Source organism: Anopheles maculipalpis, chromosome 3RL (genome assembly GCF_943734695.1).
Source record: "Anopheles maculipalpis chromosome 3RL, idAnoMacuDA_375_x, whole genome shotgun sequence".
In the NCBI taxonomy this organism is placed as follows: Eukaryota; Metazoa; Arthropoda; class Insecta; order Diptera; family Culicidae; genus Anopheles; species Anopheles maculipalpis.
The window spans coordinates 48,183,294-48,198,668 of NC_064872.1; the positions used below are offsets into that span (position 1 = coordinate 48,183,294).

The 15,375-nt window shown below is 40.2% G+C and overlaps 1 protein-coding gene across 1 annotated transcript in view; it reads right to left on the minus strand.

Annotated features, from left to right (window-relative positions):
* Positions 1–13,569, minus strand: part of LOC126561326 (hormone receptor 4-like) — a 39,638-nt gene extending 26,069 nt beyond the window's left edge. Inside the window, exon 1 of the mRNA XM_050217400.1 lies at positions 13,479–13,569. The gene's annotated coding sequence lies outside the window, so the exon portion shown is untranslated. The remainder of the gene's footprint in view (positions 1–13,478) is intronic.
* Between the last annotated feature and the right edge of the window lie 1,806 nt (positions 13,570–15,375).

A 15,375-nucleotide genomic window follows, 5' to 3' on the forward strand; every position in this document is an offset into this window, starting at 1 on the left:
TGTGCTTTTCCATAAGAGAATTTCGCTCAGAAGCTTTTTTTTCCGTGGATTATTAAGCAATCAGGAAATATCGTTTTTTGGTTTATCATTTTTCAAAGTATCATATTGTAGTTTGCAATGCGATTGATCAATTTACCACAACCATGAACTATTCTTAAGCGGCAAATAAACGTCCAATTAATCAACTAAAATAAAAACAAATTGAAAGCAGCATACTTTTGAGCAAATCATCGATCAAATTTTTCAAATGCAATTTTTTAAAAAGTATTTTATGAACTACCAGGAAAATATGCACATTTTAAACAAACAAAAAAATCAACATCATTCACAGACGTTGCAGGATGCTTGCCGTTACACAAATATTTCAATTTAATTCACGCTGCATTTATACAATTTTGTTGTATTGTTTTTTTTTATTTAGCACACTGTCGTGCAAAAATTCACGCACGCGCAGTTTTCTGCTAATGCAACGTATATTTATGAGCCCAGCATGTAAGTGCAAACATGCACTTTTATGTATATTTGCACGCCAATTGCAGAGTTGTGTTGTAGTCGTTTTATGAGAAAATTACTACAGGCATATGGTAAAAGAGTATAGGTACAGCGATGTTTCACATTTTAAGCCTATCTCTATGTATTATTTGAAATGAAAATCCTAAAGTTCAACGACCGAGCGACCCTGAATGGAGGTCATCGACCTTGCAGCATAATTATCGATTTTAAAATCAATTTTTCGAATACTTCCTTATCTGGCTTCGGCGTCGTTTGCTGATTGCAGTTGGTATAAAAAAAATTCAATAGAAAAAGGTTTTTTTTTAGATTCATTCGATCCAGATGCTTGAGCTAGAACTTCATCTCGTGCCAGCATGAACAATTATTAAAAAATAAAAAATGGTTTTATGTACATGTTATTCCAATTGCTTGTCATAATTTGTAAACTTTCGCTTGAAAACAATTCTATTCAATTCAATTTGTTATTTAAGAAAAAGTCTTCAATGTTGTGCTGCCCCGTTCTGACTGTCAACAGATGACTACGAAGACAGCATCGAATTGTTAAAGCAGTCATTGCAATATTTTGTGCCCTGTTTTGAATCGTTAAGCAGTAAAATTAGTTAATATCTTTACTGCGATTTGAATGCATCTTTCTTCATGTTGACTAAACGACCTGTTTGGTCATGGCTTACTATTGCTTGGTCCGGGTGAGATTGAAACCCCGGTTCTGCCGGGTCATGTCATTGCAGGAATTAACCTGAGTAATGTGCATTATATCAAGAATAAACTTTTTCGAGCCCAGGAGCTTCAACGTATTGCAATCTAGTGACCATGAGAGTACAGCACTAGTGCAATGGCAACTTAATCGACATTGATATAGCTTCCCTCTCAGTCGCTAATGAACGAATGTATGAATTGATGTATGAGTTCAAAACGGGCTACGGACAGCAAAGAATAAACTGATGTTAGACAGTGATTAAACTGGCTGCATTTGCGGAACACATGACACACACTAAAGAGGGCAAAGCATCATTGCAATTTTCACCCGCAAATCGTCTGTTTGTGAATCAAAGTGTGTGTGTGTGTACGTGTGCGTCTGTGCATATGTGCGTTATTTTTACTCGACAAATGTACACTCAAGTCACAAGCAAAGCTGGACGCGACGGGTTCAAAAGCAACCTTCAGCCTTCCACTTGCGAACCGCACTCCCGTCGTTGAATGGTCTGTTCCGTTGCAGTTGTGTTTTTCCTGAACGGTTTTCTAATATGTGACAACGACCTACCATAACAAGTTTCATATCGCACCGTCTCTCGCACTCTTGTGACGCACTGCACATATATAGCAGCAAGACTCACACACAGCAAGATTGCACACAGGCCATTTCTGCCACTCCCTCATTGCGTCCGCCCTTCGCGGTATTCGCATTCATTTCACTCACTAGAATCGGCGCGGCCGACGGAGCAATGCACTTGATTGCACCAGCGCGGCTGCTACACCACACACCACTTCACTGTACACATTATGTACGACCTCGCGACAGCAAACGGCAAACACTCCGTCTCCGGGTCTCGGGGCTATCCACCCTTACACTTCCGTGTTTGTGACCTAGCAAGGAACACGTCCGACGCATCCACATGGCACAAACCGATGGGGAGAAACCGTTGCACCGTCCTGCCGTACTTTGCTGCCCGACACGGAAACACGGCAGGAGCAGGATGTGCCCATTGTCGGGACAGGCTGACGACGTTTTGAAATAGACATTATAAATTGAGCAGGCTGGCTGGCTAGCTTCAACCAACATTGCGTAACTGCATTTCCGTTTCAATCGCTGTTCGTAATACTGCTGCAACTTTCAAATACATCGTTGTACGAGTAATGTGACGCATACGATTTTTGCCAATCATAAGAAAAGTTTTGCAAAAAAAAACTGTTTAAGAAACTGAAAATAAAACATAAAAACCTTAGTCTAAAGCAAATTCATAATTATGAAAGAGTCGTGTTACAAAGACATATTTGCAGAAGCTTATTTTGCATGCAGTTGAGATGGAATGCCAAAGAATTCTGGACTATGCACATGCACATCCAACTTTGTTTTACTAATCTAAAAGCATATAAGCAAAACAATATTACATTAACGGTAAAAAATACTGAAATTTTCCGTTTCAAATTTTGCTCGTTGAAAGGAAAATATTCATAGCAGTTTTTGCCAAACAGGGGTATTTGTTATAAGAAGAAAAGCTTTAAAACATTCTACCACATTATAAGCAAAATAATGTTCCAACATAAAGGCGGAATTTCATTACATAAAATAAACTAATTTAAATTTACCTATTAAAGTATCACAGTGTCACACAACGAAATTATAATAAAGATAATCGTAACCTTACTTTTATTTTAATACAATGACATCAAGTCCAGACTGACCAGTTGGTTAGCTTATAGAGGCTTTGAGTTAAAAAAAGCTCTTCAGCTTTCATTCGTTATTTCAGTATACGCCAAATAAATGCATGAATTAAACAATTGACAAAATTTTAACGAATATTATTTATTTTATCTACGAGTACGGCCAGATCATCCCAGATCCAAGCATGCCCAGAATAAGGTAGAACCCGAACAGAAAATTACTAGTTAAGTTTTTTGTTTGTCAACACACGTATTGTTAAGCTATACGGTGAAGAGCTGTCATATTAGTACTGAAAAAAAAATATTTATTTTATTTTATTTATAATGGGGCAGTCCTTCGGACAGTACGATCGGAATTCAGTTCCTATCCGGTAAATTCCCCCCGTAGTGAGGACAAACCATTCAACTACGTGTTATCAATAAAGTTCTAGCAAGGCTTTCGATGGTCACCTACAGTACTGGACAAAATAGTTCATACGCTTTAACTATTCTTTCTACAAGCTCAATATTTCCTTCAATGTAATAGCTACAACAATGCTATCTTTAGGAAAGTTGTTGCCCTATTATCAGGCAATAATGTTGTAGAATTGAAGTTATTAGAATTACGCATGACTTTCTAAATATATTCTATCTTTCAGGAAAGGATGAGGATCGGCATGGACAAAATAAATCAAACACCAGATTTCTAATTCTCAAGTTATGCTTATATCAAATATCTCTTTTTATTTTTGAACCCTTTATCGACGAGCCATACTTTCAACGAGATTCCGTAGATATTCTGGATCAATTTTCTCCCACGCTGTTTTCTAAACATCAACATAGCATTCTTGGTTGGGGATCAATGTTTTGTTCACTGTATCGTTCAAATAACAACACAAATTCTCTATCGGATTCAAGTCGGAAGATTGGGGTGGCCATTAGAGTACCTTAATTCGGTTAGATGTGAAAAACGCAGTTGTTTTTTGGGCCGTATGTTTAGGGTCGTTGTCTTTTTTAGAAATGTAATTTGTTTCTAGGCCAGTTTTCAATAGTGAAACCTCCAAATTTTCATTCAACAAGTTAATATATACATATGCGGTCAAAGTCCCCTTGATATTCCTCAAGCTTTCGACTTCAGACCACGCAAATGATCCCCGAAACCATAGTTTTCCCCCCTCCATGCTTTACCGTCTTCTGAATCTGAATATTTCCTTGCATCGACGTTTTTGTCCAAACATCTCATACTTGCACTCATCGCTCCACAAAACGCTTTTCCAAAAGTTTATGGACATCCCGACGTACTTATTGGCAAATTACAATCTCTTTCGTTTGTTTTGCACACTTATGAAAGGGCGCTTCGATGCCAAACAAGTTTTCAAACCACTCTCGTTGAGGCGTCGGCGTAGGGTGCGGCGATCGACATCCAGATTCGTTTCCTTAATTTCCCTGGAAGACAACTTAGGGTTTTGCTTCGCCATCTGAATTATTCTCGCCTCATCACGACGGGTCGTTACGCAATGACGTTCTTGTCCAGATAAGTTGCGCACAATTCAAAAGGTTTCGTGTTTTTTTCCAGATATGTTGCACAGCTCCAATAGAAATCGAATACTTTTCAGCAATTTTCCGGAAAGCAATTCCTTTTTTTTGCGATTGCTTATAACCAGATTTCTCACATCGAGCGAAATTTGTTTTCCTGACATTTTACACATTTCATATGTAACGCAATATTTTGATCCACTAGCTTTACAGTAAAAGAACTGTCAAGTAAGCCACAGGGCTGCTGGTTTTACACTGCTGCCAGTACGTTAGTTAATTATCACGGCAAGAAAAAATATTTTTTTTAAGTGTGTGATTCATTCTATCCATGCTTAAAAACCAACTGTTGGCTATAACAACTTCTTGTGTGCATATAAAGCTACATATTTTTAATATTTTTCTCTGCAATACTTAAAACTTTAATGAAAATACAATAATTCTTCCGAATAAATCATGGTTTTTATCTGAAAAATAAAGAAAATACTCCTCAAAGTGCATTTTTACTTTGCGCGTATGATTTATTTTGTCCAGTACTGTAGATTCGATGGCGTGACCTAGAAGATCGTTAAGCCAATGTGAAGAAGAAATTATTTTAAGACCTTAAGACCTTTAAGACCTCAACACACAATTATTTTAAAGTTTTGTGACTAAACCGAGGTTTTTGCAGTAAAAAAACTAATTAAATTTCTCATCAAAGTTCCACAAAAAATTAAATAATTAAAAATATTACTATTTGACATGACATTTTGACATTTTTGTAGATTTTTATTTTATTTTTTTGACGTAGTCATCACAACCGGTGTTGATAATACGACGTAGAGCCGTCATACAAAAGTAAATAAAATGATCAAAATAATACTCAGTAATTAACTTGAACCCGGAATCGAAAATCAACCCATCATTGCAAGCTTTATCAATTCTTTACTGAAACGTCTCATACTCATTTGACAACTGACCGTGACTCGTTTTACCAAACTACCAAACTTACGTACATGCGCTTTAGCTTTTCAAAATTCGGTCTTTTCATGTCTTCTTTCGACCAAAAACAAAAACGTCACATCTTTCCGTGTATCCTTCTGCTTCTTTGCAGAAGAAAATGAGAAATAAATAGTTCCGAGTTTGGAGAAATTCTACGTCGGCGAAATGTGACGAAGACGATTATCTCCAAACCCTCAAATGCACACCCAACCAACTTCAATGTGTATTGACGGCGCACAGCTGCTCTTAGCTAGGTCGTTCGTAGTTCGTTGACCTCGGCGAATAATGTGGAGAAACAGAAATAAAGAAAAATTTGACATCTCGAAAAAATGACACTCATACCGACGTCTCTTTCACACTTTGTTCTGCTCCTTCTCCGACGCCATAGAAGGGGAAAATGTAAAAGCAACGGCTTGGTGAGTTCCTTTGCTTCACCATCAAACAACACGGCTAAAGTGCTGGATCATACGGAGTAGTTGAACAATGAATCTTATAAATTAAATTATGCTCTACAGCAAAGTGTCTGTAAGTTAAATTGTGTGCGTATACGAGTGAAATGGGCATGGCCATAATTCGCAGGTATAGAATATTGCAATGCAATCGGGGCCTATTGCAAGCCCTTTCGCTTCACACAATACTTCCCTGCTATTGCTATTAGCGTTCAATCGCTCACTTACCGCGAGCGCTGCTAGCAGTTCCGTTCAATCAAGTCAGCGGAACACACCAACATCATCGGTGAGTTCCATCTGCCGTTATAAAACTGACGACATCTCATTGAGTGACGAGCGGGGTTTTGTCATGCCGGGATTATTTTTGGAGGTCATTGCCCTTCGTGCACGGGCGTTCTCTTTCGATTACCTTGCACATTCTCTTTCTCTCTACCGTTTAGCGTGCTTTCTCTCTCTGTGTGTGCGTGTGTATGTTATTGCCGTTTCGTTCAGCAGTTGAATTTTCTTCGCCACGGTGTTTGTGCAGCAAAACGTAACTTATTTTCTTAAACTCCCTGATAGATCGCTGTGGATTCAACAGCAGCGGGAAAACCCGCCTGTACTAAGAGGAAACTAAAAGATGCCAGAGAAAACGAAAGCTTAAGCCGCACACGAGAGTGTACGCGCCAAAATTATGTGCGTATCCACCAGGCCCGCTTAGATGTGTTAGTATCAAATTGTCTATCGTTGCTTTCATTCTTGCTGCTATATGACTCTCAATACGTCTATTGCTTTCTCTCTCTCTCACACGCTCGCATTCTCTTTCCCCACGTATTTACTCTCGCACACTCGCTAATGCTCCTACACATACACCGACACGTACACACATTTTCATTTTCCTACAAACACACGTCTCACGCGCATAGCAGTGGTTTTCCCTTTACAACATCATTGATTTGCTGCGATAACCTGCAAAAAAATCACTCAGATGTTTTCTTGCCGCAAACAGGAAATTTAAAATCCAGCAAAGATTACGGCGCTTGATGAAATCTTTCAAACCGAACCACACACCGTGTGTACCTTTCTTCAAGTTCAAATGTCGAAATACGACGGAACGGTCTTCATGCGGTTATTTCGTTCCACAACCGATGCCACAATACATGAATAATTCCAAAATGTGAAACAAAAAGAAATGCATTATGCAAAGGATACACAGGACGTCCCACACACGTTCGGCATCTGTCGAACGGAGACTAAGCCGGTGACCGATGGTGACCACCGCAACTAGTTTATGCAGTCAATGGCACATATTTCATGTAAATATTAGCTGGAGCATTGCTCCAATCGTGTAGCGTTTATTTTAAATCCGACTCGCTAAGTCGCTGAACCTAACTCAGGCAGACAAACTAAAAACGTACAATTCCTGCTCGCTATAAATTGGTCATCATGATGCGATATGTGTGTATAGAAGGAAAAACAAACGTTATGCAATAACGTTACATTTTGTTTAATGTATCAAGCGCACATAATCACCATGACATTGTTTGCGAATTATATTTCAAGCTTCAAATATAATCCTACGTGACAGAGTTTATGACATTGACCATGAGTAACATATGGGCCAAAATTGGTAACCCGTTTTAAGAATGGCCAGATTAACAACAATGTAAAATCTGCAACCGTAACGATACAGAGAGCAGCTCTGCCGGTTTGCAGTAAGAAGATAGTAGCGAGAGAAACAGAACACACCGAGCAAAATAACGCCGGATCTCTCGCTTACTGCTGTCATCATCCATGGCCGAGAAGCCCTACAAAACTCGACGATCCTTCTTCGTTCATGTTGCAGTCAGGATACTGGCCTCCTCAGGATAACGGGTAAAACAGATAAAGAGAGAGAGAGAGGGAGAGAGAGAGAGCGAGCGAATGCTTACGAAAATGCGTGCTGCAAGAGCAGATGGTGCCAAAAAGAGTTGAACGCACATAAAAAGCATTACATTCGGCGAGAGGCATCGATGAAAGAGGGTTCTTGAAAACTACGGCAAGCGATGACGCAGAAGACAAGCAGGAAGAAAGCAGAGCAGAAAGGAAGGCAATCCACCAGCAAGCAGGACGGTCATTGACCTTCATTCACGGGCATGTCAACAAATGTCGTCCTCCTCCTGTCCTGTTCCGGCAATCACACTAGTAAATACTACTAGCACCGTTCTAAGCTCGTTTCGGTCTCTTTTCCACCAACTGACACACGTGCATTGTTCTACATCGTTACAGAGCAGCGCACACGTGTGCCGTTCTGATATTGTAAGTACATCCACCACCAATATAGTAAACGGAAAGTTGTGCGCAAGGCTCATCCCCCGGCATGAATGTTTGATTCTTAAGTTTTGTATTGTTTCATCCCCAAACGGGCCAAACGGGCTCGTGGTGATAAAATTTAAATCAAACTGACGAGTTATTCCACATACACGATCTGTTCACGTTTTACAATAAACGCATCATGTGTGTGTGTGTGTGTGCTGATGTCACACAACCAGGAAGCAATTTCCTTCGCGAAGTCAAAATAGGAACTCAGCAAACTGCATCGATGTGTATGAATGTGAAGAAAGCAAAAGAAAGCGATAGTAGTGATAGTTCATCTCTTTCGCTATCTACACACACAAGCACATTTTTGCTCATGCTCTTTCCCGTCCCTACGACTCGCACCTTCACATCGGTCCTTAATGCAGGCGACCAAAGGTCAATGGCCTTCGCATTGCTGCTGTATGCTGCGCGTTTCCACTACCGTAGCCGTACGTCCTTCTGCCGCGGCTGCCCCATATAAACGATAACGCCCGCGCTCTGGCGGCTGCTCCATAATTCTAACCGGCATACAAAACGGAACAATTTCTCACTTTTTCTGTCGCTGAGCTTTAGCCTCAAGGAGAGAGTACATTTCACTTGAATGAGGTACGGATTTATTGGATTAAAAAACTATTCTCCCAGGTGTCCAAAGTAAAATAAAGAAATAAAAACTATCCCCGAAGCATAGCGCGAAAGACTTTCACGTTAACTAAAACATGCTTGCCAAAGACTGCATGTTTTTTTTATTTAGCAAATCAAATTTGCGTAACAAGTTGCAAGATACAGAAAAATGGGTACAACAAAGAGTGTCCAAAAATCCAGTAATCCCGGGGGTTCCAGATTTCATAGCAGCAGGATCGGGATTCGAATCCCATCGAAATCGTTTCTTGCCACGGACTGACTATCAGGATACGTAGCATAAATAAGTCCAGCAAGTCATCCCCTTCTATAGATCCAACTATTTGAAGGTATCCACTCAATAGAAGAATATTTATTTAACATATTAACATTGAAATAATAGCAAAAATGCTGTAATTGACAATCCTTTGGTTCCCAAAATAGTTTCGTGATTTATTTTAGGTCACTTAAGATGCAAACAGCAATGATTTTTGAATAGCAATATATTTGTTATTCCATAGCAATATATTTATTATTTCTAGGCATTTTTATTTCGGCAGGCAGGCATTATTTCGAAAACACACCCCAACTTCGCCAAAACCAAAACTTCCCCTATTACAGGGTTTCTGAGTAGAACTAGACAAGTTCGAGACATTTCTAGACAACGCTCAAAATGAACTGCACAGCGGGTAGGTTGGACTGGACAACCGTCGCCCTTTCTCGACAGTGGTCAAGTTTAACCGGACAAACGTCAAGTAGAACTGGACAATCATATTTTAAATGGTTGGTGAAACAGTTGGAAGCGTTTCGGAAACGCTTGGCAAATTTTCAAATTAAAAACAAAAAACTGCTGAAATACATTTTTTTTTCCAATTTCCAGTTCTAAATAATTCCCAAACGTACGTATGCTTTCAGACCGAAAATAATTACAATCAGAATGCATGGTTTTATTTCCAAATGTGAGGTAGAAATAAAATATTTGCAATACCTGTTCAAAATTTTATCTTTTCACAGAAAATGACAGAAAAAGTTTCTGTAAATTACAAAAAATGTTTATTTTAATGGTTATTTTTAAAATATTTGCGTCGGTTGTCCAGTTCAACCTACCCGCTGTCCAGTCCATCTTAGCCGTTGTCTAGAACTGCCTCGCACTTGTCTAGTTCTGCTCAGAAACCCTGTATTTGCAAATCTTTCGTACATGCGACGTAAACAAACGCCACAAAGAAGTATCAGTTGCTAAGACATACCCGAGATACTGGCAAGTTGTGCGCAGAAAGAAAAGCACACGTACATCCAATATAGCTTTACGCTCGAGATATTTTCGATAAGAAGCTTTTGTTGAATTTCGATAGCTGTATCGGTGTGAAGTTGTTTTACAGTGGTGTGCAGCTTCACATATTAATTGTAATGGGTACATGGGTAATACTGGGACAAATACGGCCAGGAAGCAGCTTATCAATAGAATGGAAGGGTTATTGGCCTTTGGCCCTTATTTCTTCACCGAAACAATCCAAAACATCCACGGCTGAATATGAATTGAATTAAATTTTTTCCCCTCTTCAGGTGATTTGAAACGAAATTCCCGTCACGATAACCATTTTTATTCGCCGTGTGCTTAAGACAACCCTTCAAACAATAATGATCAAAGGTTTCATCACCATTATCAAGGCCATGTCAAGGTTACTGACATTTTTGTCAATGCTCATTTCTGCAACGGTACACTTTTGTAGCATTATTTTTATCATAACCCAACCCCCCCTCCCAACACACACACACACGCAAATAGTTGTACGGCACCCGTTGGTAACGGTTCTAATGAAACTAAGAACGAAACATTTGTCGAACGAACAAAAAACAAAGCAAGCTCGACAACAAAACTAAAAAAAAAATAGCATCAACATACATGCGGAACTGTAAGCAAACGCGTACCACCGCCACGATACGCACGACAGCATACATTCTGTCATATTCGCGCTCGCGTACGCACCCACCAACGAATGAATCGGCTTCGTATCTATAACACGGAGTTCGTTGACCTCTCGTTCGCTATCTGACTCGTTCGCCCAGCTCTCGCGCTCTATCTTGCCGCCGATATCTCCTGCGGCAAAAGCGACTGGGGGAAGCGGCACTCGCGACACCACCAACACGCCATATAATGTTCGATAGAGCAAGCAGGCGTACGTCAAAGCCAAAATTTACCACTGCTGATGTTGATGTTGTTGATGATGATGATGATGTAGGTTTTGTGTTGATAGGCGAATGTTGATTCTGTCCTCCCCCTCGGTAGCCCGACTCCATCTATACCGGGACGCCACCACCTTTGTTCCTGTTTCCTCCTGTCCGGCCTGGTCCCTTATTACTTCGTGCCCTTTTAGTCGCCCTGCTGCGTCTTCCTTGACTATGCGCTAGTTTGGCAATAAAATATCGCAACGAATGCGCAAGGCAACGACGAAGAGTAGAATCTTATCAAGGTTGATAAACGAAGGTCACCCTCACATTAGGCGTACAGTGCAAAACCCCGATTTAGTTGCTGTACGTACACCCATTTCGCTCTTCCTGTCCGCATACTATCTGCGATCGGAATTGGACCGAGCCTTCTGCGGATTGTTTGTACCGACCGATGCTACGGACAGGAAAATGTCGTCCATCCAGACATTCCAAAGACTGCAATTTGCGGTGCATTTTTATTATTTTTGTTCTTCGTTGCTGTAACAGGTTGTGAAAGACAGTTGAGTTCGAAATATAAATAACCTTCTTTATTCTTGACTGAAACATCGAAAGATTGGGAAAGATCGAACAAAACGAGTAATTCTCTTTGCATAACTATGAGATTGATTTCATTCGGAAATAAGCTACTCGTAACATGAGTAATAGCTGTAAGATTTTGCCTGTTATACATTTGCTATTAAGCTTGACTAAACACTAAACGATTCTTTTAATTTTAATGCCAAGAACTTGAGATAACTTGTTCGTCCGTTTTATGACTCGGACGCGGAACCCAAAATGGTTGTTTTAAGCAAATTTTTAGTAGAGTTCACCATTTATTTCAAAGTAAAATAAAACAAAAAAAATCTATTACATATATTACCAAAAAAGTTCGACACACACTCATTCACTTTCAAGAATGCAGTGTTTTCCGTCAGTTGTACATGTGTATGCTTCCTTGACATACCTCCTGAAGGAGATCCTGGACTTTATATCTACCCTTAACTCTACGATCAATTTGGAAGAACGTTAGGAGATTACATATCAGCCTTGCCATTTGAAAGGCCTGCACCATTACCAAGGTAAAGTTCAGACTGTTGAAATCGATGCGAAACTGTCAAAAAATCTCCAAATTGCGATACCAGCCTTTTCTCCTTTGCCCCGTGTAGTTAGATTTTGTATTCAACCGGGTTTTCAAAAAGCGATTTCAAGGCGAGAAAATTTCTCAAACACTCATGAGAACTTGAATTTTTTACTTTGAAATCTACCATGAACCACAGTCTTTACTTATTTATTTATTTATTTATAATTAATAATGACGGTCCAGTGCCGTATTGTCAACACCGCTTGTGTTGAATAAATTTTATAATCATATTGATAAGGCATTTCCTCCTTATTCTTTGCCTTATCCCGGGCATACTCGGTTACACAGTCTTTACTTGAAACTTTTTTTTTGTCAAAAATAACATATTGCAACACAAGTAATACGACAATAAACAGTAGTTTATTTTTACTTTTCTTACATTTCCAATGTTTCACGAAGAATTCGAAGGCAAAACAACGTACATCCTGGAAACTACAGTCGGAATTCATTATCAATGGTAGTGGTGGGAACACCAGAGCGGATTAATGAATCTACTTCGACTGCAACGTTTAAAACCCGGAGTTATGCTCTGGAAAAAAAATCCGCAGTTATCCGGAGTTATATTCCGATCAATCCGGAGTAATCTCCGATATTCACTGAGGATTCAAATCCGGAGTGCTGCATTTCTTACTCAAAAAATGCTCGAAATGTCATGGCTTTCGGTATTTCCCTCTCTGCCTTCTGATTACCAGAAGAAGACCCATTTATTTGGTGGAAAAGTAGAATTAAAATGTACCCAACAGTTGGATTGTTAGCCTAAACAAAATTTAAGTGTGGCAGGCACCTCTCTCTCACATGCGAAAGGGTGTCTTCAAATAAACGAAACGTTTGTGTTTTTTTGTTTTTCGTAAGAACGGCCTGGCCGTATTGCTTGACTAATGAATACCACGTAGCGAGGTTAGTCAGTCCTCACTACGGGGAGACGGTCCGGATGAGATTTGAGCCCCGGTCCTGCCGTTTATTATATCGCCACCGAACCGCCCAAAACGTTTGGTTTATCATCAACAAATAAATAAATTTGTGTGACAGAACAAACACTTTTTTTTGTTTGGGAGAATGCGGAGTTTACTCCAGAGTGCGGTCCGAGAGGGTTATGACTTCGGGAAAAATGAGGATTTACTCATCACTAGTCAAAGATATTATTCACTCCTGAGCAGCTTTTATAGCAGCTTTTGCGAAAATAAAAGTAGAAAAAGTAGTAAGGCTAACATAACTCTTGAAAGCCAAAAGAGACGCCCCATCGTGCTATTAACGTTTCTCAAATTATTCACAACAATTGTTTAGCGGTTGGGTGGATTATTTAAATGGAGGATATTAGGTTCTATGCTAAAGTATGTTATTCATGTTATAAGCCTTACCTTAAATTCTTGTAGCTAACCATTATCGTCGGCCATGGCGTGGTGCGTTATCGAGAAACAAATGAACTTTTGCAGTGCGAGCTGATGCTTCTCCAGTCGATGCTTCTCTCTTGTCACATTCGTAGCGTATTTAGTTTTCGCACAAATTGTAAACTTTTACAGGCATGACACTTTTCACTTCACATTTTCTACACTGCCCGTTACAAGATTCAACATTCACTTGTACCATTTTCTGTTGAACTTGGCAAATGCAAAGTAGCGTTTTGCTAATTTTTGTAATTGCTTTTATACTTGCGACTTATACTCACTGAACTATAACGCACTTTTCACGTGTTATCACGTCATAGCATCACAAAATACGCCTTTTTTTCATGTAACTACTAATATCACCGATCAAACAAGCATCACACTGTTCTAGCACTGTTCTAGCACGGCCACAGGAAGGCAAGAGAAGCTAAGCAGGAAGAACAAGAAATCATTTTATCTTCGAATGTGAAACACCCATCCCCCCCAACTTTACTTCAGTTTTGGTCTATAAGTGTTTATTTTAGTGCCATAAATCATACGTTGAAGAAAAACCTAATATGTTATGCAACCCAAACATAAAGTTTTTGTTTTTCTAGCTTCAGTTAGTTTAGGTTCAAAGCTGGACATGTGGATTATCTCCATAAAGTGCCTAAAATGCTGAGGATATTTGAGATAATATGCGAAAGATACAACGAATCACAAAAATTTCATAACAACATACAAGGTACTAACAATAAAGCCAAACTCCAGCATTAATCATGTTTATGAAAAGATGACTTGGACGATGATGCTTTAAATTAAATAAGCCATGCACAGTTTTGCCTCGTGCAAGTCTTACCACTGCACACAAAACACTTCACTGAAGGCAGTCGTTTGGTGCATCGAAACACGAGAAAATGCATCACGAACACGTTGTTGCATTTAGAACGAAACCCGGAAATGCGTGCGCTTGCGTTTCGCGACTTCGCTGCCCAAAAATAACTCAGACAGCTCAGACGAAAATCGAGCCCACACACGGGTCCAGCTCTTGTCTGTATATTCCTATTTTTACCCACCAAAAACATGAAGGTGGACGGAATGGGGATAGGGATGGTGTTAATAAAACAACTGCATGCTGCTCATATGCTGTGCCTCGGTGCTGTTATTGGCAAAACTGATGGCCGATGGATGTTTGGGCAGCAATAGTAAACCGAATCATGTACAGCAATGCACCTGGTACAACCCATCGTCGACCACACTCCCGTGCTACCGGTGCAGCAGCAATTGCAATGCCTCGGCGTAAAAACGGTGCATGCACTCCGAGTGCTGAGTTCACAACACAACACAACAAAAAATGAAAGAAAACAGAGCCAAACAAAAAAAAAGGCCCTAATACAATGCACCGTACGCCATGAGAACGGGCCGGCGGAAGGTTGACCGAAAGCTTGGGGATCGTGTCATCGACGTCGAGAACGGTGTGGAAACACGTGAGTATCATCGCTACACCACAAGCACACCCAGGCTGAAGAAGTTCGAGCAGTGCAGCAAGCCCCAACACTGCTCGTTCGTACGCTCTTTCGCTCGGTGGAGCAATTCGCGCTCGCGGTCGAACGTTCAAGCGTGCGCTCTCTCTCTCTCTCTCTCACTCACTCGCTCTCTCTAGCTCTTGCGCTCTGTTCTTTCCGCTTCTTTACACAAGAGACCGGCGAGAATCGAGGGCAACATCCTCGAGCAACCTTAAAAACGGCGTGGAGAAAAGGCTATTGCTCTTTTGACACATATTTAATTATAAAACATGGATCCAGCTATCGCAGCGTACTACGTCTGGCGCCGATGGAGGCGCGAGTCTGGCGGTAAGACGCGGTTGCTATACAGCGCGCGCTCATCGTTG